The sequence below is a fragment of the Capra hircus genome, chromosome 6 (assembly GCF_001704415.2).
Source record: "Capra hircus breed San Clemente chromosome 6, ASM170441v1, whole genome shotgun sequence".
In the NCBI taxonomy this organism is placed as follows: Eukaryota; Metazoa; Chordata; class Mammalia; order Artiodactyla; family Bovidae; genus Capra; species Capra hircus.
In genome coordinates, this window is record NC_030813.1 from 56,919,024 (window position 1) to 56,943,862 (window position 24,839).

At 38.4% G+C, this 24,839-nt stretch overlaps 1 pseudogene; it reads left to right on the plus strand.

The window, feature by feature from the left end:
- LOC102188571 lies at positions 13,866-14,113 on the plus strand (annotated as a pseudogene).

Sequence of the window (24,839 nt, forward strand, 5' to 3'; positions counted from 1 at the left end):
AGACAGGCCTAAAGACATGTACACACACTCTTGGACACACAATACTAATTTAGATTTAATTATCAGAAAGAAACTTTTGTTGGAAAATAGAAATCCAAATCTGTATTTGAAGGTAAAATGAAAACTATTGTTTTAGCCGTGGACATTTTCTCACCACAATCAAGTTTAAGTACTGATTTTTTCTTCCTTTCTTCAGTTTTTCACTCAAAGAAACATGTGTGGAGGGAAGACACGGTAATGTCTAAAAAGGCTAGATTCATCTTTCCATTTTCCTCCAGAGATTTTTATCAAACCATCCATTAATTGATGTCATCTGTTACTTTCAAACAACAATTGATAGTTATTATATTAAGAAACTTGTCAGGGTGATTAAGAATGATATCCTCTGCAGTTATTGACAATGGTAGATCATGTTAGTTTGGCCAAACATGTTAGTTCTGCAAAGACCTTTTGCTAATTAGAATATTGTATCTTGTTCACTGGGGGAGCGAAGAAGGGGAAATGATGCTGAGCCTAAGCAAGCTCTTTGTGGAAAGCAGGACACATAGGAGCTCCAAGCTGGAAGGCAAAGAGCTGGTTACCTTGTTGGCTACGGGTTTGAAGGACTTCCCAGTAAAGGTTAGAAAGGATTTCTCAATTTGTGGCCCATATGCAATCTACATCAGAATCACTAAGATTAATTATTTAAAACACAGATTTCTGGTTTCACTTCAGAATGACTTAATGAAAATATCTAGAATTGCAGCCCAGAAATCTGGCCTTATTTGTAATCATCTCTAGATAGATTTCATGTACATGAATGTTTGAAAAGCACCAAATAAGTGGCTCATGCTGCAGAATGTTCTACTGCTTCATACACCATAAGATATTTCAAATACTGACTCATTGGGTCTTAGGAAGGTCTTATGCTTATTTGAAAGGCAGATTCTTCAAGCCTATTTGTACAAAAGCAGGGATTCTTTATTACCTTGGAGCTGTTGACCGTGGCAGATCAAGAATTCTCTGAATTATACATAAAGTTTAGAGTGTTTCTGTATTTATCTGGGGTGGAGACGTTTAACCTTTATCAAATTTTCAAAAGCTCCCTAACTCTCTCCCAAATTTCTGGATCACTGGACTAAAGGAATCAAACTCATTTAATTGCAACTGATTTATTCTATTGGAGACTTCATTTACTATGGTCAGGACAGCAAGTCATTTGCTTGATGACAAGAAGAATTAGCACTTAAAATGTTTTTCAGCTTCTTTTATTGTAAGTTTTTCACTTCCTAAACTATCGCCTGTTTCTGAAGTAAAATGCCATGCACATTTATCATCAATTTAGCATCAGGAGTCTGATCAGAACATTCCATCAATGGAATGCAAAATTCATATCACGGATGGGAAATAGCTAAACTTCTGCCCACAAAATGCACCCTCTGCTTCCTATTCTCTGTCTATCACAGATTTTGCTTCCATAAAAAGAAAAAAGCTTTTATAGCTGAGATGATCTGTTATTTTATTCTGTCACTATTTCACCAGAAATATTGTAAGTCTCCATTGTTGTGTGGTAGTGTTTGCACAAAAAAGTTATAACAAGGGAAGAAATGAAGCTAAGTGAAAGTGAATAAGGATGCAACCTATTCATAACATTGTGATTCTGCTGCTGCTGCTACTGCTAAGTCGCTTCAGTCATGTCCGACTCTGTGCGACCCCATGGACTGCAACCCATCAGGCTCCCCTGTCCCTGGGATTCTCCAGGCAAGAACACTGCAGTGGGTTGCCATTTCCTTCTCCAATGCATGAAAGTAAAAAGTGAAAGTGAAGTCGCTCAGTCGTGTTCGACTCTTAGTGACCCCATGGACTGCAGCCTACCAGGCTCCTCCACCCATGGGATTTTCCAGGCAAGAGTACTGGAGTGGGGTGCCATTGCCTTCTCCATTAGTGATAACAAGTTTCATTTATGTCTGGTTAATAATGTTTGCCAACAAAGGTCCCTCTAGTCAATGCTATGGTTTTTCCAGCGGTCATGTGTAGATATGAGAGTTGGACTATAAAGAAAGCTGAGCACCGAATAATTGATGCTTTTCAACTGTGGTATTGGAGAAGACTCTTGAGAGTCCCTTGGACTGCAAGGAGATCCAACCAATCCATCCTAAAGATCAGTCCTGAGTATTCATTGGAAGGACTGATGTTGAAGCTGAAATGCCAACAGCTGATGTGAAGAACTGACTCATTTGAAAAGACCCTGATGCTGGGAAAGATTGAAGGCAGGAGGAGAAGGGGATGACAGAGGATGAGATAGTTGGATGGCATCACCGACTCAATGGACATGAGTTTGAGTAAACTCCGGGAGTTGGTGATGGACAGGGAGGCCTGGCGTGTTATAGTTCATGGGATCGCAAAGAGTCAGACACAACTGAGTGACTGAACTGAACTGAATTATGTTGTGTCAGGAAAGACAGCCTTGTAGACAAAGAAGAAGAGTTCTCTATAGTGTGAATTTTATAAAAGGAAAAATCTTTAGTTAGTGTATACCTAAGCTTAAAGCCCCTGGAGAAGAAAATGGCAACCCAGTCCAGTATTCTTGCCTACAGAATCCCATGGACAGAGGATCCTGGCAAGCTATAGTCCATGGGGGTCACAAAGAGTCAGACATGACTTAACAACTAACAAGCTGAAAGCAAATAAGTGTTGCAAACCAACGTTCTCTGATTAGATTAAATTAAATTAGATCAACTTAAATTTTGGCCAATATCAATAGTACAAATAGTAAGTCTAGATAGGAAAGAAGTGCTCAATTCTCTTTGAATACAAAGGAGATGAAGAATTTGGCCCAAGCAAACCACCTCAGAGCAAAATCCTTGGTCCATAGACACAGCAGAAAAGCCTAAGCTCTAATGTTGGTATTCCACCTGTATTTGCCACCTTCTAGCTCATATTCCTGGTTGCTAGCAATGTCTGTGACACATAGGGATCATACAATAAATACTTCTTCAATAGGTGTATAAATAAAAGATAATCACTAAAGAAGATTCTAGTTATAGTAGGGTAAATATATGAACTATATGAAAAAATTTTTCAGGCCTAATACAGTATACTTTATTCTTAGCTCCTAGAAAACTCAATGTATTACAGTGGCATGTCGTATACCATGCAGCACTTCAGAGATCAGTATAAATTCCGGACTCTTCTTTCCTGTAAGTGTGCATCTAGCCAGAAGGAGGAAGAGGGAGAATAGGAAAAAACGTGAGAGATTTAAATGGGCCACTTCCGGACATGACAGACATCATGTCCACCTACGTTTCACTGCCAGATGTCCATCACATGGTCCCACTTAACTACAAAGGAGGCTGGGAAGAGTGGGCAGCCTATGTATTCAGGGAGGAGGGGGGAAGCAGTGGAAACAATGGGTTTCAGTTAATAATTAGCTTGTCTTTGCTCTATCAGAATTAGGGCAAGCCCTTTCCTTAGATAGAACCTATGTTATTGTAACTACCAACTCATAGCCAACTTTAAGTTTACTTATCTACATTATGGTCTCTCCAATGGATTTTTTTTTTCACCAGCTATTATCCTAAGTAGCTGTTGTTATTGTTTAGTCCTAAGTGGTAAGGTAAACCTAATTGTAATCCTGGGTGAGCAAGATGCTTACTAGTCTAACAGTACAAAAAAGACTCTTCTAAGAGTTGTTACAACTTACTAAATGCCTCTTGCCATTTTTAATTGCTTAACCAAAAAAACTATTTATTTCTGAAATGTTCTTTAGTATGATTCCCCTTACAGTTCTGAAGTTTTTCCTAAAGAGTCCTAGGTTTCCTAATGTAAGCTATCCTAACTCTCCTCTCCTTCCCATAAGCATTAATTAAACAATGGATCATTTTGTTCACACTGTTTTGACATCCATAATCTGTGAAAAGCATAGTGAACTAATGGAGTTATCTGCTTCAATCTCATACATTCACCTTTCTGACCCTGTGGGACCATTTCTTAATGAGACCATCAGCTGTACATACTGATGAGATTGGGATTTATGCAGTTATCTCTCAAGTATCAGCTACTCATTAACAAACTGCATCTTCAGCAGTTAAATGAATTAACCATTTAGCTAAGGAGAGCCTTCCTTGCTTTATCCATTTTTATCTCTTAATGTTTAATGTATCATAATAATATGCCTCATATTCACTTTCATTGTTTTATGAACAAAGTTTTCCGTGTTTAAAAAGAGATGCTAAAATTTATTTTTTTCATTAACTATAAAGGCTTTCTTATTTACTTCTCACTAACTCCCTCCACTCCATTTTTCTACATTTCTCCAGTATATGTGCACTGTTACAGTAAAAAAAAGTAGCTAACCACAATGCTTGTTAACAAACCTAAAGACACGTTTCATCTTTCTTAAATTCATGTATTTGGGAGTATATGTATCTATATTACTCACAAAAAAATGGGAGAGGAGGGACTAGCATTTTCTTTTATCTCACAGAAAAGTGCTACGCATAGAGTATTTCAGTTCAGTTCAGTTCAGTCGCTCAGTCGTGGCTGATTCTTTGCGACCCCATGAATCGCAACACGCCAGGCCTCCCTGTCCATCAACAACTCCCGGAGTTCACTCAGACTCACATCCATCAAGTCAGTGATGCCATCCAGCCATCTCATCCTCTGTCTTCCCTTTCTCCTCCTGCCCCCAATCCCTCCCAGCATCAGAGTCTTCTCCAGTGGGTCACCTCTTCACATGAGGTGGCCAAAGTACTGGAGTTTCAGCTTTAGCATCATTCCTTCCAAAGAAATCCCAGGGCTGATCTCCTTCAGAATGGACGGGTTGGATCTCCTTGCAGTCCAAGAGACTCTCAAGAGTCTTCTCCAACACCACAGTTCAAAAGCATCAATTCTTTGGTGCTCAGCTTTCTTCACATCCATACGTGACCACTGGAAAAACCATAGCCTTGACTAGACGGACCTTAGTCGGCAAAGTAATGTCTCTGCTTTTGAATATGCTATCTAGGTTGGTCATAACTTTCCTTCCAAGGAGTAAGCGTCTTTTAATTTCATGGCTGCAATCACCATCTGCAGCGATTTTGGAGCCCCCAAAAATAAAGTCTGACACTGTTTCCACCGTTTCCCCATCTATTTCCCATGAAGTGATGGGACCAGATGCCATGATCTTCGTTTTCTGAATGTTGAGCTTTAAGCCAACTTCTTCACTCTCCTCTTTCACTTTCATCAAGAGGCTTTTTAGTTCCTCTTCACTTTCTGCCATACGGGTGGTATCATCTGCATATCTGAGGTTATTGATATTTCTCCTAGCAATCTTGATTTCAGCTTGTGTTTCTTCCAGTCCAGCACGTCTCATGATGTACTCTGCATATAAGTTAAATAAGCAAGGTGACAATATACAGCCTTGACGTCCTCCTTTTCCTATTTGGAACCAGTCTGTTGTTCCATGTACAGTTATAACTGTTGCTTCCTGACCTGCATATAGGTTTCTCAAGAGGCAGGTCAGGTGGTCTGGTATTGCCATCTCTCAGAATTTTCCACAATTTATTGTGATCCACACAGTCAAAGGCTTTGGCATAGTCAATAAAGCAGAAATAGATGTTTTTCTGGAATTCTAGTGGTTTTTCCATGATCCAGTGGATGTTGGCAATTTGATCTCTGGTTCCTCTGCCTTTTCTAAAACTAGTAACTAAAATCTCAAAAAAGGATCTTGTCACTGAGAGCTTTATCTATAGGAACTACCATTATGATATTTTATTTCTGAAATATGTTATCTACGTAACACAGTTTTGGAAAATGCTTGGTCTCTTCCATTCCCACTTGCTTTAGTCATTGTCTCTTTTTTACTTCTATATGATATCTGGTTCCTAGGAACATTTTGAGTTTCATACATTATTAGGTCAAAAAAGGATGGTAATAAATTTTTATTGTTCCACAAATCCCATACCTTGACAAATATCTTATATATAAATATTGTAAAATGCTGCAGATTATGATGACAATCTTCTTTCTAAGGTATTCTTTAAAAATTGTAACAGAATAGAAATTTTTTATCCCACCCCTTTTATTTCTTCTCTCCTTATGTGTGATGAAAGCGGGATCTTCTAGTACAAACTTATATTGATAGTTTGCTATGAAAAGTAAACACTGGTAAATAAAAACTTGTCTTATAGATGTCCCATTCTACAGAATCAACTGTTATAGGAGACTGTGATGATTATTGTTCAAAGAGATCCACTATTGCCATCCTAAGACAAATCCAGCAGGAAGGACAATCTTCAGATGGAGCTAAGACTGCAGGGATCAGAAAACTTCAGAAAAGATACTAGAAGTAAGAGACTGTAGGAGGCCAGATGATAAAGAAACTCCAGAGAATCAAGCATCCATCCAAGGTGACTCTGCATTGACTGTAATATTACCACCAAAAGAGTAAAAATTCATTTTGTATCAATCACTGAAAATTCTTAAGTGTTTATAGTTGATTTCTAGCACAGTTTTATTTTTATTTTTGACAATAAATTCTGTCTACCTACCCTTCCAGATACTGTGCAATAGGCAAATAAATAATGTTATTTCCAATGACCACTAACAAAATTTGTTACTGGTATGTAAATTGAACAGAATGTAGTCATATATTTAACAAAATCAGTTAGTCAAGAAAGTGTTTGGGTTATTTCCTGGATGAACTTAGACTTCCTAATGGGATAATCAGTTTTGATCTTCCAGTGACCCTGTGAGTAAACAGATTTAAGATGCTTTTATATATCTGCTACCCTTGCCTCTTGCTAGAAGCAGTTTCCCCTACAAAGGGTACTTTTGTAGTACCCTTTACTTTTGTAGTACCCTTATATGTGCTCATAAAATCTTCCAGAAAACAAGTGTGAATTCAAAAGTACAGCTACTGCTGCTTCTCAAGAACAACATCAACACTTCCCTTAAGCCCTTTCAAGATAATGCTCTTAAGATGCAGAGAATAATTTTAGTGGCTTCTTGCATCAGCCTCTTCAGTATGTCCTGTTTTGCACCTTACTCTTATGCTAACTTCAAATTCAACAGACTGGGGACACACACACTGAAAGGGAAAAAAAAGAGAAAGATAAGGTTTTGGTTCATTCTGTCCTTTTAACTTGCCCTTTCAATCAATGCTGGCAAAATGATCAATTGACTCTGATCTCTGAATGGTATTGCAAGGAAATTATCTCTTTAGACTCTATTCATAAGTAAATGTATCTTTCAGTGCTTAAATAGAATGAAGAATTAATTCCCCAAAAAGTTTTGCCTAACAAGAAAAATATATAACTAATAACTTTTAATTAACTTTATAAAATAGTACATTTCAATCAATTGTTAAGTCACCATCTAGAAAGAATCTTGGTTGAAAGATGCATATCACTGACAATAGATGGAAAAAAACATTTCTCTTTTCGCTAAATACTGTTGTTCAGTTGCTAAGTCATGTCTGACTCTTTGCAATTCCATGGAGCACAGCATTCCAGGCTTCCCTGTCCTCCATTGTACCTATTTGTGCTAAATAGTTTACCTATTTATGTTATATACTAAGTTAAAATTACATCCACATGCCACTAGTTGAAAATAATTTTTGTTCAGTTCAGTCACTCAGTTGTGTCCGACTCTTTGCAACCCCATGAATCGCAGCACACCAGGCCTCCCTGTCCATCACCAACTCCCAGAGTTCACTCAAACTTATGTCCATCGAGTCGGTGCTGCCATCCAGCCATCTCATCCTCTGCCATGCCCTTCTCCTCCTGCCCCCAATCCCTCCCAACATCAGAGTCTTTTCTAGTGAGTCAACTCTTCACAAGAGGTGACCAAAGTACTGGAGCTTCAGCTTCAGCATTATTGCTTCCAAAGAACACCCAGGACTGATCTCCTTTAGAATGGACTGGTTGGATATCCTTGCAGTCCAAGGGACTCTCAAGAGTCTTCAACACCACAGTTCAAATTTTGAAATATATAATTGTAATTACAGTATGTGATTTAAAAAAGGCTACTTATCTTCACATACTAAATTATAGATGAAATAATAATTTCAATTTCAGATTATTTCCACATTCCATTGTACAAAGGTAAGAATATTGAGGAACTAGAAATCAAATAGTTGTAATAGAATTCTACTATGCTGGTGGATTATAGTTCATGAAACAAAGATAGAAAAAAGAAGAAAAAGCAGTGAATTCCACATCATACACAACACAAAAGTACCATTAACACATTTAAGCTAAAGCAATAGAAAAATTCAGATTTCAGAATATGGTAAAAATATGACTCAAACAATATGAAATCTCAGGATCATCCAGTGTAGTAGGTAGACTATCTTAAGGTGAAAATAGATGTCTGTACTTAATTTTAGAATCAAATGCTACATAATCTTATAGAAAGCATTTGTTTTACTGAGTTCATCCAAATTAGTCAAATGATGTAAATATGCCATTCTTTGGCTGACTGTGTTGAATACACATATTTCTAAAGAAGAGAAATCTAACATCAATAATCTAAGCTTTCTTATTAGGAAACTAGAGAAAGAAAGTGTGATATAAGCTTAAAGCAAAGCAAAGAAAATAAATAATAAAATTATAGCAGCAATCAATGAAATTGAAAACAGAAAAAGTTTTAATTAGTAAAAATGGAAGCTTCTTTGGAAAAAAATGGTAAAATTGACAAACTTCTAGAAAGGCTAAGATGAAAGAGAAAATACACAGTTTATTAATATCGGAAATGGAGCAGAGATCATCACTATTGATCCTCTGACATTAAAAGGATAATTAAAGGAATATTATGAATAACTCTGAAGCTCCAATACTTTGGCCACCTGATGCAAAGAGCTGGTTCATTAATAAAGACCCTGATGCTTGGAAAGATTGAAGACAAGAAGAGAGGGGATGACAGAGGATGGGATTGTTAGGTGCCATCACTGACTCAATGGACATAAGATTGAGCAAGCTCCGGGAGATGGTGAAGGACAGGGAAGCCCGGCATGCTGCAGTCCGTGGAGTTGCAAAGAATAAGACACGAATGAGTGACTGAACAACAACAATGAATAACTCTTTACCACAAATTTGATAGCTTGAATTAAATGGATCAATTCCTTGAAAGACAAGTCAATAATACTCATATAGGAGAAAAATATCTGAATAGATCTATATCTTCAAAGAAATTGAATCAATAATTAATTTCCAAAGAAGAAAGCACCATCCCAATGATTTCTTTATTGAATTACACCAAAGATTTAAAGAAGAAATTATACAAATTCCCTACAATCTCTTCCAGAAAGTGGAAGCAGAGGGAGAACTTACTAACTCATTCAATGAGACCAGCATTACCATAATACCAGATAGAGACATTATAAGAAAGGAAAACTCAAGACCAAAATCTCTCATGAGCATAAATGAAAAACTTCAGAATGACGTATTGGCAGATTTAATCCAACACTGTGTAAAAGTAATAATACACCATGACCAAATGGAATTTATATCCGATAGGTAAGGCTGGTTAAACATTTGAAAATTAATTATTATAATTCATCACATCAACAGGTTATAGAAGAAAAGCACATGATTTTGTCATTGATGCAGAAAAATTGTTAATATCCAAAATCAATGATTAAAAAAAAACTCAGCACACCAGGAATAAAGGGTAACTTTGTGAACATGACAGGAAGCATCTATCAAAGACCTACACCTAATATCGCATTTCATATTGAAAACCCAGGTGCTTTCTTCCTATGATCAGAAACAAAGCCCCTTCTCTACTCCTATTGAATATGGTATTGGAAGTCCTGATAATGCAAGGAAACAAGTAAAATGTATAGAAAGTTGAAAAATGTTAATAAAACTGTCTTTTTTACACAGTTAATATGATTATCTATGTAGAAAACCCCAAAGAATTAGCAGTAGCAACAACAAAAAAAAGACCTATTGGAGCGAATTTGGGTGAACTCCGGGAGCTGATGATGGACAGGGAGGCCTGCGTTGCTGCGATTCATGGTGTCGCAAAGAGTAGGACACGACTAAGCAACTGAACTGAAGTGAACTGAACTGAAACAATTAAAGCAAGGTTAAAGAATGTAAGGCAATTTCCTAGATAACATCAATGAACAACTGAGATTTGACATTAAATATACAATACTATTTACATTAAGACAAAAAGTGAAATAGATATCTTAGGCATAAGTATAAGAACGTATGAGACTATGTGAAGAAAATCACAAAAATTTCATAAGAGAAAAATTTTTTAAACAAAAATAGAGATCCATGTTCACACGTTGGATGACTTGATATTATTAAGATGTTAATTCTTCCCAATTTGACCTATAAATTTAATGCAGTCCCAAATCATAACATCAGCACATTATTTTGTGAATGTCAACAAAGTGATTCTAAGGTTTATATGGAAAAGCAAAAGACCAAGAATAGACAACACAATAATAAAGAAGAATAAAGTCAGAGGATTGATGCTCATCAACTTCAAGATTTACTATAAAGTTACAGTAAGTGATATTGATTAAAGAATAGACACATCAATCAATGGAACAGAATTTAGAGCCTATAAATAGGCCCATGTAAGCATACACAAATGATCCTTGACAAAGGAGCAAAAATATTTTGTGAAGATAGAATCATCTTTACAACAAATGGTGCTGAAATGATTACATATCCATATGCAAAAGAAGCCACACACAGACTTGACATTTCACAAAAATTAATCCAAATGGATCATAGACTTAATATAAAAAGCAAAACTATAAACTTTCTAGATGATAATAAAGGTGAATATCTAGATGACCTTGATTTTGGCAGTACTTTAGAATATCAAAAGATATCTCATAATTCATGAAAGGAAAAACCAAGAAGATGGACTTTATACAATTAAAATGTCGGCCCTGTGAAAGATGCTTTTAAATGAATGAAAAGATAAGACAAAAGTTTGAAGAAAATATTTGCAAAACTCTTATGTACATGTATAACCTAACAACAAGAAAAAAAAATACACCAAGAAAATAATCAAAATTCTGAACAGATACCTTACCAAAGAAGATATATAGATGGCAAATAAGCATATAAACTAATAATCAGCATTGTATGTCAGGGTATTGCAACTTTAAACAGCCTTAAGATAATGTTACCTACCTGTTAGAATGGTTACAAACTAAAAATCTGCCAATACCAAATGTTGATGAAGATGTAGAGCGGCAGGAAATCTCATTCATTGCTGATGGGAATGAAGAATTGTATAGCCAGTTTGAAAGATGATTTGGATTGCCTTAGAAAGTTAGACATAGTCTTACCATTTCATCCAGCAGTAACACTTGTGTTTTCACAATTGAATAAAAAACTGATGTACATACAAAAACTTGCATACATATGTTTATAGCAGCTTTATTTATAACTTGCAAAACCTGGAAACAACTAAGAAGGGCTTCAGTAGTAAGTGAGTAATCTGTTTATTCATACAATGGAATGTTCAGTTCAGTTCAGTCTCTCAGTCATATCCAACTCTTTGCGACCCCATGAATCGCAGCACTCCAGGCGTTCCTGTCCATCACCAACTCCTGGAGTTCACTCAGATTCATGTCCATCGAGTCGGTGATGCCATCCAGCCATCTCATCTTCTGTCGTCCCCTTCTCCTCCTGCCCCCAATCCCTCCCAGCATCAGAATCTTTTCCAGTGAGTCAACTCTTCGCATGAGGTGGCCAAAGTACTGGAGTTTCAGCTTTACTATCAGTCCTTCCAAAGAATACCCAGGGTTGATCTCCTTTAGAATGGACTGGTTGGATCTCCTTGCAGTCCAAGGGACTCTCAAGAGTCTTCTTCAACACCACAGTTCAAATGCATCAGTTCTTCAGCACTCAGCCTTCTTCACAGTCCAACTCTCACATCCATACATGACCACTGGAAAAACCATAGCCTTGACTAGACGGACCTTTGTTGGCAAAGTAATGTCTCTGCTTTTCAATATGCTATCTAGGTTGGTCATAACTTTCCTTCCAAGGTGTAAGTGTCTTTTAATTTCATGGCTGCAGTCACCATCTGCAGTGATTTTGGAGCCCCCAAAAATAAAGCCTGACACTGTTTCCACTGTTTCCCCATCTATTTCCCATGAAGTGATGGGACCAGTTTGCCATGATCTTCATTTTCTGAAAGTTGAACTTTAAGCCAACTTCTTCACTCTCCTCTTTCACTTTCATCAAGAGGCTTTTTAATTCCTCTTCACTTTCTGCGATAAGGGTGGTGTCATCTGCATATCTGAGGTTATTGATATTTCTCCTGGCAATGGAATGTTACTCAGTACTAAAAAGAAATGAGTTATCAAGCCAAAAAAGACATAGAGTAACATTAAATGTATACTCTTAAGTGAAAAAAAAAAACTACATTTTGTGTAATCCCTACTGTATGACATTCTAGAAAAGGTAAAACTATTGGAGTAGTAAAAGGATCAGTGGTAGTGTGCATGCTCAGTTACTTCAGTTGTGTCCAGTTCTTTGTGACCCTGTGGGCTGTAGCCCACCAGGCTCCTCTGTCCATGGGATTCTCCAGGCAAAAACAATCTAGTGAGTTGTCATGTCCTTCTCCAGGATATCTTCCCACCTCAGGCATCTAACCCTTGTCCTTTGCATCTCCTGCATTTCAGGCAGATTCTTTACCCATTAAATCCTAGGAAGCCCAGATTAGTGGTTGCTAGAGGTTAAACCTGGAAAAGGCAATGGCACCCCACTCCAGTACTCTTGCCTGGAAAATCCCATGGACAGAGGAGCCGGGTGGGCTGCAGTCCATGGGGTCGCGAGGGTCACACACAACTGAGCAACTTCACTTTCACTCTTCACTTTCATGCATTGGAGAAGGAAATGGCAACCCACTCCAGTGTTCTTGCCTGGAGAATCTCAGGGACAGGGGAGCCTGGTGGGCTACCGTCTATGGGGTCGCACAGAGTCGGACACGACTGAACTGACTTAGCAGCAGAGGTTAAACCAGTAGGGCAGAGGGAATAAAATGTGGAGTGCTGGGGACTTTAAGGTCAGTGAAACTATTGTGTTTGATACTATAATGGTATTAGATGACATACGCATTTGTCAAAATCAGAGAACTATATAATAAGATCATGGATGTTAGTTAATGACAGTTATCAGTATTGATTAATTAATTGTAACAAATATACCACAGTAATTCAAGATATTAATAATAGGGAAAACTGTATGCAAGAGGCAGGTATATGGGAATGTACCCTATTACCTGCTCATTTTTTTCTGTAAATCAAATATAAAATAAGTGCTACATCCAAAGCTGACAAAAGAAAGTTACATTGATTATATAAGCAATTCTCAAAAATATGGTGAAAAGCTAGAGTATTTAATTAAAAAATAGACAAAAGTTATACATAGCCAATTCATAGAATGTGAACTCCAGAGAACTAACAAGTATATAAAGATGCCAAATGTTGCTAGTATTAAAGAGTAATGCAAATTAAAAGAACAATGAAATCACTCATATCCTTTAGATGAGCAAAAAATTTTTAAATCTGATAGCATCAAGTTTTAAGATTGTAAGACAATGAAAACTACGGTATAATACATTTATGTAAATTAAAAACACATAGATGCACAAAATAACATTACATACATTTATTTAAGGATGGATATATAAAAACATTTAATATACAATTAGAATGAATTTTTGCAGTAGGGAGGAAATGAGAGAAAAGAAAATATAGCAAACAAAATTGAAAGCAGCATAAACCATTGATGATAACTTAGGGCTGTGATAAATCCAACTCCACACCTGAAGTCTAAATATTAAAATAGGGTGACTGCTTAATCCCAGGCCTTTCTGCTTAGTTTTGCTCTCAGTTTGGACTCAAGGCTTCTGTCACAGCCATGCTCTGCCAGATCATCAGTCAGGCCAAGAAGCATCCTAGCTTGATCCCCCTCTTCATATTCATTGGAGTGGGAGGTACTAGAGCAGCGCCGTATGTCATGCTCCTGGCATCATTCACTCCCAATATCAACTGGGACAGAAAGAATAACCCAGAACCCTAGAACAAGCTCAGTCCTAATGATCAGTACAAGTTCTACTCTCTGAATATAGATTATAGAAACTAAAGAAAGAAGGTCCAAACTTCTAAATGAAATGTGTCACTGTAAAGCTGCTTAGAATGACGGTCTTCCAGAAACCATCCATACACTTTTCCACTTAACCAGGAGATATTTTCCCCCTAAATGTATGAAATTATGTTGGTGTGTTGTGTTGGGGTTTACACTGATGAATAAATAGTCTGAAACGTGAAAAAATAAAAACATGTTCAAGCAATAAAGTTAAGAAAATACTGCAGAAAGTCTTGAAAACAATTGGAAACCAGGAGATACTATGTGCTATGTTCAAAGTAGCAGATGAAAGATATCTCTAAATGTCACAGCACAAGCTGTTTCAATGAAAGTCAGGAGAGTGACTTATGATAGAAGCAGGTAATCAATGATCAAAGTATGCAATGGTAGAGATAATGCCAAGACCTAGAAATCTCACAAAAATGGAGGAAAAAGAAAAATTTTAAAATGTTAATGGGACATTAAAGTATAATGAAAAAAATTTTAATGTCTTGATTCTATTTTTATAGTGGAAATGTCCAGTGATAAAGAATTATGTTAGGAAAGAAGAAAATTCAAGAAAAAATTATAAAGTTTGAAATTGTTTTTATTAATTAAAGCTGATTAAAGGTAAGCTGAGCCTCCAGGAAAGCCCCAAAGATAAACTACAAGAGTCTGAAGGGAAAATATAGAATAGCAAAGGGATATTAGAAAAGATCAAAACAGAAATTAGATACAGAAATCATCCAAGTCATTGAAATATAAGATACTCCACAAAGCACAGGAGAGATTAAGTGCACTATTGTGCAGTGGTTAAGACTAAGCTTTTCTTGTTGGAAAACTCAAACTTAGGTTTTGCACTTATCTTCAGTATTCACTCAGTGTCCTTGAGCAAATACTTACCAGTTCAGTACTTTTGAGTGGATGTTGGGAAGATTAAATGAAATATAATGCATATAAATTCCTGGCACATGATAGGTATCATTATTAGCAAATTCAGCACCCACACATTATCTGTTTTACCGACAACACCTATTAGAGAGACACTAGGAAATGTTCAAAGGGAACTGCTGCTGCTGCTAAGTCACGTCAGTTGTGTCCAACTCTGTGCGACCCCATAGACGGCAGCCCACTAGGCTCTGCCATCCCTGGGATTCTCCAGGCAAGAATACTGGAGTGGGTTTCCACTTCCTTCTCCAGTGCATGAAAGTGAAAAGTGAAAAGTGAAATTGAAGTCGCTCAGTTGTGTGCGACTCTTAGCGACGCCATGGACTGCAGCCCACCAGGTGCCTCCATCCGTGGGATTTTCCAGGCAAGAGTACTGGAGTGGCTGCCATTGCCTTCTCCATCAAAAGGGAGAAAATTAATCAATTATTATAAATATATTAAGGATGAATAGAAAGATAGAAAAAAATAAAAGAAATAATGGATTTCCCCTTACATCCAAGCAATTATCCAAAACCAACTAGGTGTCCTAGAATTCAACTTATCTCTAACACCCTCTACCTTGGAGATAGTGTCAGATCCTGCAGGTTAATGGCTCAGTCTTAACAAGAGTGCCCCCCCCACACACACACACACAAACATATACACAAACACACAGTTCAGGCACCAACTGACTAACCATCTATAGGATTGGCCTTCCAACAACCCATTCCTCAGGTTTGAGTAATTTACTAGAGTGGCTCACAGAACTCAATCATTTTGCTTACTAGATTATCCACTTACTATAAGAGATTGTAACTCAGGAAGAGCCTGATGGAAGAGATGCATGGGGGCAAGGTTTGGGTTAGGCCATGCTCCCCAAATCTCCAGTATTCACCAACATGAAAGCTCTCTGAACTCCATCCTTTTGGAATTAATAGAGGCTTTGTTAAATATGCATGATTGATTAAATCATTGTCCACTAATGACTGAATTCTATCTCTAGCCCCTGTCTGCTCCTTGGAGGTCAGGGGGATGGGCCTAAAAGTTCTAACCCTCTAATCACCTGGTTGGCTCTCCACTGGGAACAAGCCCTCAACCTTAGGTGGTGTCCAAAAGTCACCTCATGAGGTGCATAGCACTATCTTGAGTTACATGTAAGAAATTTGAGGCCTAAACAAGTATTTAAAACTTACCCAAGATCACAGCTTACTAGCAGATTGAGGATTAGTTTTAGTGTTAGTTGCTCAATTGTGTCTGACTCTTTGTCACCCGTGGACTGTAGCTTGCCGGGCTCCTCTCTCCATGATTCTCCAGGCAAGAATACTGGAGTGGGTAGCCATTCCCTTCTCCAGTGGATCTTTCAGACCAAAGGACCAAACTTGTGTCTCCTGCATTGCAAGCTAATTCTTTACTGTCTGAGCCACCAGGGAAGCCCAGTTTGAGGATTATCCAATTGCAAGTTGGGAGCTCCTTCAACTACATAAAATATATTTCATCATCAAGTGTTATTATCTGAATTTATTCTTCATGAACATTCCGTAGAATTTAGTCTGTCAATGCCAGAAGAGTAATGCTGTATGAGTAGAAGTTTGCCAGGAGCACCAAGATTATTCACATTTGGATGCGTGGGTAGGAGAATTCAAGCAACATCTGTTGCCCCTCCATGGTCCAGTGCACAGAACTATAAAAATGCAAAGTGTTCTTTTTTTTTTTTTTTTAAATGAACAACGAGTCCCAAAGGAATCACTAACAGGAGAAGGCAGACTTTAAACTGAACCACGGAATCATTTCAAAGCTAATTAGAAGCTAGAAATGTGGAAAAGAAAATTTCAGTGCAATTATTTAGAGCAAGAAAAAATGAATTATCAGACTGTGTTCTATCCACAGTCAAACTATATTATCCAACCCAGCACTACCTACCCTTTTCTTTGACTGTTTGACTACAGAGGCTTTACTGCACTCATGAAGTAATGTAAAGAAAAGGATGTAACTCTCCTCTCTAATCATTGTAAAGTGCCCTGTTAGACTAGGCAATAATTACATGAAGAATATTGTCCAAAAGCTGAAACAGGTGGTGAAACTATAGTGGAGGCCTTGCCCATGGGCAATGGGAGCCTATGGAGTTAGAGGAGCCTCGTCTGACTGTTGGTGCAGTGGTAAAGAATCCACCTGATATATGCAGGAGATATGGGTCCAATTCCTGGGTCAGGAAGATCCCCAGGAGAAGGAAATAACAACCCACTTCAATATTCTTGCCTGGGAAATTTCCTGGACAGGCAAGTCCCAGCAGGCTACAGTCCATGAGGTCACAAAGAATTGCTCACAACTCAGTGACAACAGCAGCAAGAAAGCAGGGCTCACAGGTATGTACTGACCCTTCTTCTTCTGATGAAATGTGCTACTCCCTTGGGTGGGAAATGTTCCAAACTAGCCAGTCAGCTTCCCTTTCACCTCTGATTAATGGGTCGGAAGTGTTTGAGCAAAAGGCATTCAGACAGCCCATTTGTATTAGAAAATGAAGCCAACAGAGAGAGAAACAGAAACTCAAGAAATCTTAGTAACATGTTTCTTTTTTTCTTAGTTTTCCCTAAAATCAACAGCTATATATCCCATCTGCCCTTACCAAGGTTTATAAATATGAGCAATAAATATTCCATTTCATTATACCAGGATAGAGAATTTGCCCAGAAAGCCTTTGACTGTGTGGATCACAATGAACTGTGGAAAATTCTGAAAGAGATGCGAATGCCAGACCACCTGACCTGCCTCTTGGGAAAACTATATGCAGGGCAGGAAGCAACAGTTAGAACTGGACATGGAACAACAGACTGGTTCCAAATAGGAAAAGGAGGACGTCAAGGTTGTATATTGTCACCTTGCTTATTTAGCTTATATGCAGAGTACATCATGAGAAACGCTGGGCTGGATGAAGCACAAGCTGGAATCAAGATTGCTGGGAGAAATAGCAAAAACCTCAGATACACAGATGACACCACCATTATGGCAGAGAGTGAAGAGGAACTAAAAAGCCTCTTGATGAAAGTGAAAGAAGAGAGTGAAAATGTTGGCTTAAAGCTCAACATTCAGAAAATAAAGATCATGGCATCCAGTCCCATCACTTCATGGGAAATAGATGGGGAAACGGTGGAAACAGTGTCAGACTTTATTTTGGGGGCTCCAAAATCACTGCAGATGGTGATTGAAGCCATGAAATTAAAAGACGCTTATTCCTTGGAAGGAAAGTTATGACCAACCTATACTGCATATTAAGAAGCATAGATGTTGCTTTGCCAACAAAGGTCCGTCTAGTCGAGGCTATGGTTTTTCCTGTGGTCATGTATGCATGCGAGAGTTGGACTGTGAAGAAAGCTGAGCGCCAAAGAATTGATGCTTTTGACCTGTGGTGTTGGAGAAGACTCTTGAGAGTCCCTTGGACTGCAAGGAGATCCAACCAGTCCATTCTAAAGGAGATCAGTCCTGGGTGTTCTTTGGAAGGAATGATGCTAAAGCTGAAACTCCAGTACTTTGGCCACCTCATGTGAAGAGTTGACTCATTGGAGAAGACTCTGATGCTGGGAGGGATTTGGAACAGGAGGAGAAGGGGACAACAGAGGATGAGATGGCTGGATGGCATCACCAACTCGATGGATATGAGTTTGGGTGAACTCCAGGAGTTGTTGATGGACAGGGAAGCCTGGCGTGCTGCAGTTCATGGGGTCACAAAGAGTCGGACACAACTGAGCAACTGAGCTGAACTGAACATCCTATTATGGCTCTTCACCCCATTCTTAAGACTCCTCCCCAACTCCCTGACCCACCCCCCCATTAAAGCTCCATTCTCCTAGTGAACAGAATAACAATTTCAAATCCTTATAGATTCTAAGGGCTTCCCAGGTGGGACAGTTGGTAAAGAATCTGCCTGCCAATGAAGGGTACACAAGAGACTCGGGTTTGATTCCTGGTTCAGGAAGATCCCCTAGAGGAGGAAGTGGCCACCCACTCCAGTATTCTTGCCCAGAGATTTCCATGGACAGATGAGTCTGGCGGGCTTGAGTCCACATGTTTCCAAAGGGTCAGACACAACTGAGCTTGCACACATAGACAAAATCACACTAGCATCTCTTCTCAGTCCAGCCACCACAGCCCCAGAATGTGGACCCATGCGAAGGCAATTGAAAATAGGAGGTTGGAACATTTCTGGGATCACAAGCCTTTGCTCATAGTCCACAGTTTTATGTTCCATCTGTGACAGCAGATTGCTGACCACCGCACTGCTTGAGCTTAAGTCCAAAGCCACCTTGAGTAAGCATCTATGGAAAACAACATAAGAATGCCGAGGCCTTTGGAAACCACAGAATTTAAACAATGCAGCACCTTCCAACTCTTCTTCAATAATTTTGTTTCCACTACTGATGGAAGAAAACAGTTATTAGTTAGTCCTTCCTCTCAGTCCTGCATACATAACTGAGGAACAGCTAAGCTAAATTCAGCCCACATTATCTACTTAGAGTAGAAAGGAAGAGGATTTTTCTTTGAAGTAAATAAGTAATTACATTAAATTTTGTGCACTGAATTATAGACTACTGGCTGAAATATGCAAATTTAAATAAACGAAATCATTATTGCATATTAATGTACACCCAAGAAAGGCAAAATGGAGTTATTCAGATTTTTTCACGATTATCCAGAGGGCTAACAGAATACATTTATCCAGAGGTCAGCCTTCTGGCAGTGTTGGCTCTTTGTAGATAAGATAGGTAACTGGCTTGAACACTGGAACTAATATTTATCACTAAGCATTTTACAGACAGTTCTGTTCATCACAGGTGTTTTTAGGACCTACTCGGTGCTTGATACTGGGGAGAGAATGTTTAATGGGATTGTAGCAGAGCCTGTGGTTGCTAACTACAGCATCCTTCCAGCCCTTTCTCCTAACATTTAGTTGAGCACGTTGCTGCCGATAAGAAAATTACATTTCTCAGACTCCTCTGTTGCTTAGGATGGCCACGTTACTGAATTCTGGCCAACATTATGTAACAGAGGTATGATTTGAAACTTATGACAGAAATTCTAAAACGAAGGAGCCATACATTTCTCCATTTCCTTCTTCCTGTTAAAAATTATAGAAAAGAAGTGGCTGGAGTTAGGATGTGGCATTAAGGCCATTAAAACCCTTCTCTAACATGCTAAAGGAGGAAGCGAATCTATAGCATTAGGCTTCATGGGACAGATGGATTCTATCAAAATTATTCAACTCTGACATTATAATGATGAAAGTGAAACAGGAGAATGAAAAAGTTGGCATAACTTTTGGCATAAAACTCAACATTCAGAAAACTAAGATCATGGCATCTGGTCCTATCACTTCATGGCAAATAGATGGGGAAACAATGAAAAGAGTGAGAAAATTTATTTTTTTGGTCTCCAAAATCACTGCAGATGGTGACTGCGGCCATGAAATTAAAAGACGTTTCCTCCTTTTTATGACCAACCTAGATAGCATGTTAAAAAGCAGAGATGTTACTTTGCCAACGATGGTCAGTCTAGTAAAGCTATGGTTTTTCCAGTAGTCATGCATAGATGTGAGAGTTGGACTATACAGAAAGCTGAGCACCGAGAACTGATGCTTTTGAATTGTGGTGTTGGAGAAGACTCTTGAGAGTCCCTTGGACTGCAAAGAGATCCAACAAGTCCATCCTAAAGGATATCAGTCCTGAATATTCATTGGAAGGATTGATGCTGAAGTTGAAACTCCAATACTTTGGCCACCTGATTCAAGGAACTAACTCATTTGGAAAGACCCTGATGCTGGGAAAGACTGAACGTGGGAGGAGAAGGGGGAGACAGTGGATAAGATGGTTGGATGGCGTCACTGGCTCAGTGGACATGAGTTTGATCACGCTCCAGGAGTTGGTGGTGGAGTGGAAAGACTGGCGTGCTGCAGTCCATGGGGTCACAAAGAGTCATACATGACTGAGCCACTGAACTGAACTGATAGTGAGAAAGCAGACATAGACATTGCCTGAAAGAAGGGATGTGTCCCAACAGAATTTTATTTACAAAACAAATAGCCACCATATTGACACTAGTTTACCAACTCAATAAAAAGAGAGTAAAATGGGGGAATGGAAGGAGTTTGTCAATGGAAAAAATGTCAAATAGCCCTTTGACCTCCTATCCTCCACATAACCCATATACAAAAATAAATCCATTTCTACCTTTTTAAAGCAACTTTCTTTGGGAATGTTTCTCTACTCCATAGAGTGGAAACTAAACCTAAGCATTACAAAAATAGGATTCTTGCATCAAAGTTTTAGAATTTTGTGGGTTGGTCTGGCAGTTAAACTTCGAATTTCTATATAGAATGGAAATTATGATAATGAAATCAAAGAATAGAGGAGACGTGTCAAATCTAGATGATAAATAGGCAGGATGAGGAAAGGATTGTTAGAGCAAGAGACAGTGAACATGAGTTTCAAAGATGATAAGAAGCTCTTCAGATGATGAATGCAGAAGAGAGTATTCTAGAAAGTTATAGCAGGATGTACAAATGCCCCCATGTGACAGGGTAGAAAAACCAAGTCAGGAGGACATTTATGTGCCAAATAAAAGAATCACATTTTTATTCTAAATGTTCTGGCTCAGAAAGGAGTGTTTTAGTGGAAGCAATTTTATCAGGTTTACATTTTAAGGTTAGTTTGGCACAGCTGTGAGGGTGGTAAGAGACGGGGAAGACAGTATGGTGAAATCAGTTGTAAATGTTGTAATAATCTACAGAAATGAGAGTGGGGCCAGTTAAGGTGACATTAATGGACCTGGAAAGATGGTTTTGATTTGCAATTTAGAAGGTAAATTTTCCAATATGGGGATAGATTGGACTGAAGAGGAGGATAGTCAGTAACAGAAGTTTCTTGCTCATCCTTCTAAATTTTAGAACTTTCCCCAAAATACCAAAAATGCAAAACTTTAAATTAATGGTTTACCCAGTGTTTCAGTCCCATAGAAGATCAGAAGTGGCAAACTGGAAAGGGTATTAGAAGGGATTTTATTGGGAAAATGGCATTGAAACATGTATAATATCATATATGAAACGAGTCGCCAGTCCAGGTTTGATGTGGTGCACTGAGATGACCCAGAGAGATGGTACGGGGAGGGAGGAGAGAGGGGGGTGCAGGATGGGGAACACGTGTATACCTGTGGCAGATTCATGTTGATGTATGGCAAAACCAATACAATATTGTAAAGTAATTAACCTCCAATTAAAATAAATAAATTTATATTAAAATATATATATATAAAATGCACAGCAAGTAATAAGTGATTAGCAAAAAAAATAAATAAAGCAAGAAATGAACATTTGAAAAAAAGAAAGAAAATCTACTAGTGCTCCAGTACTTTGGACACCTCATGCGAAGAGTTGACTCATTGGAAAAGACTCTGATGCTGGGAGGGATTGGGGGCAGCAGGAGAAGGGGACGACCCAGGATGAGATAGCTGGATGGCATCACAGACTCTGAGTGAACTCCGAGAGATGGTGATGGACAGGGAGGCCTGGCGTGCTGCGATTCATGGGGTCGCAAAGAGTTGGACACGGCTGAGCGACTGAACTGAACTGAAAGTGTTATTAACATTCCCATTTTAGTTATGAGGAAACTGAGGCCCAGAGGCTTGAAGAAAGTAATTAGTAGGTGAAAGATGTATTGGTGAGCCTATTTATCTATACTTAATAAACTTTGTTGATAAGGGAAAAAATACATAAATAAAGGCTGCTAACCCAACAGAAGTAGAGACACACAAGGGTCTGCTATTGAGAGTAGAATCAGTGGTCTTTGTGAATTAGGAAACTGACAGGAGGTCATAATTACGATCCTGGGACATTCCCACAAATGCTAAAAATGTCTTCAGTTATCATTTGCTTAAGCAGGCAAGACACTAACCTCTACATTTTTTTAAATATACCAAAATAAATATGTTTAAATGTTCAAAAGGGTGATACTTCAAAGGGCAGTGATCATTTAATTGGAAATTTTACTTGACAGTACATTTTATCCTCCAGAGAAGTTAACTAAATGAGGCATACATCTATTAATAGTCTTTTGCTAATTTAAATTTTGAGTTCTCTAGCTGTTAATTGATAATTTTTAATTTTTCCCACTTTTCCTATTAAACTGTAGGACTTTGGGGAATCATGAAATGAATTAATTATACTGAAGTCCTTCGAAGTGCAGGCACAGAAAGAACCTTTAGAGGTCAACAGCTCAAATGTCCTCCCCCCTGCTGCCATTACTCTCCTTCCTCAGAATACTTGCTACTTATTCTTTAGTCACTGCTCTGGTTTTACTCTTTTCAGATGGAAATAAACCCATTGTGCTAATGCCTCACACTGCCATTTGCCACTCACATAATAGTTACCCTAATGAGCCTGCTGAAGGCAGGAAGAGAAGGGGATGACAGAGGATGAAATGGTTGGATGGCATCACCAACTCGATGGACATGAGTTTCAGCAGGCTCTGGGAGTTGGTAATGGACAGGGAAGCCTGACATGCTGCAGTCCATGGGGTTGAAAAGAGCAGGACAAGACTGAACAACTGACCTGAACTGAATGAGCCGGTGTCTTCTTCAAGAGCATGACTTCCTTCAGGGTAGGACGATGTTTGATTGTCCTTGTAAGTCTGGTGCAGCAAGCACTGTGCTTGGCACAAAACAGGTTCTTAGTAGACAGGTTTATTAAGTAAAGGCATGGATTAAACCTTGCTTTTGCCTTCAGCTATAATTTTCTGTCAAACCATCAGTGAAAAATTAGAATGCAGCCTATTTTGAAGGAATGTGATATCATCATAGTTATGCTTTCTTATTGGAACTGCCAAAAGCCCACTACTTGAATGAGTAAAACATAAATCACATTAGCTTCCTCAAAACCTTCAAACTCCAAGGGTCTGGTCCCAGAGTAGTTTCTTATTGGAAAATTTGAGAAACCTTTGTGACCTATGAACTATGAAAAAACACATCCTAATTTCCATTTTTTCCCCAGTTTTGCCCTTTGTCTTTGGTTTGCTTTTGTTTGGACAGATATTAACTCACCAGTCATTTCCATCAAGGAATGTCTTAGAAATATTCAAGTGGTATAACTGACTCAAATTTTCCTCAAAGATAGAATTCTTGTATTCTGTAACCTACTCCATTTTTTAGTGAGGACACAACCAAGAAAAAAAAAGTATCTGCTCACCTTAGTTTTTTCTTCACCTTCAAAAGAGTCCGTTCAGAAGTGGATGTAAATTGCATAGCTGAGCTGACATTGCTGGTCTAGTTAGTAATTCCATTTGTCCTGTCTGAAATGCATACTGACAGAAGTCCTCCTTGGAGGGATGGGAAAGGCAACATTATGTAGATGGTGAGTGTTCAAATATAGGAGTCTCTTAGTAGGGGGACAGGACATTGTGGATGGCTGATGAATAGTTCACAATATTGCACACTCCAATGTCCCCAGATTCTCCTAACATCTCCTACCTCAGTTTTGCCTAGGGCATGCTCTGGCCATGCTTTTTATTATTTCTTCATAGGTTCTGATCCTAATGCTTCAGTTTTGTTTTGTTTTTGTTCGTTTTTGTTCTGGACCTAACAAGAGATAAAATTGAGTAGCATCTGTGCAGCTCCTACCTAAAAGTATTATACTCTGAAAAGATAAGGAAAAACATATTTATGTCCCTTCCTAGAGGTAAATTGTTCACTATCAAGAGCTATTAAATTAGCGTTGGAGGCAGTTTCTCATTTTCTCTAGTTATTTTAAAAAGACATTGTTCTCTATCCAATGGAGTCAACTTAGAGAGGTGCTAGAGTGGA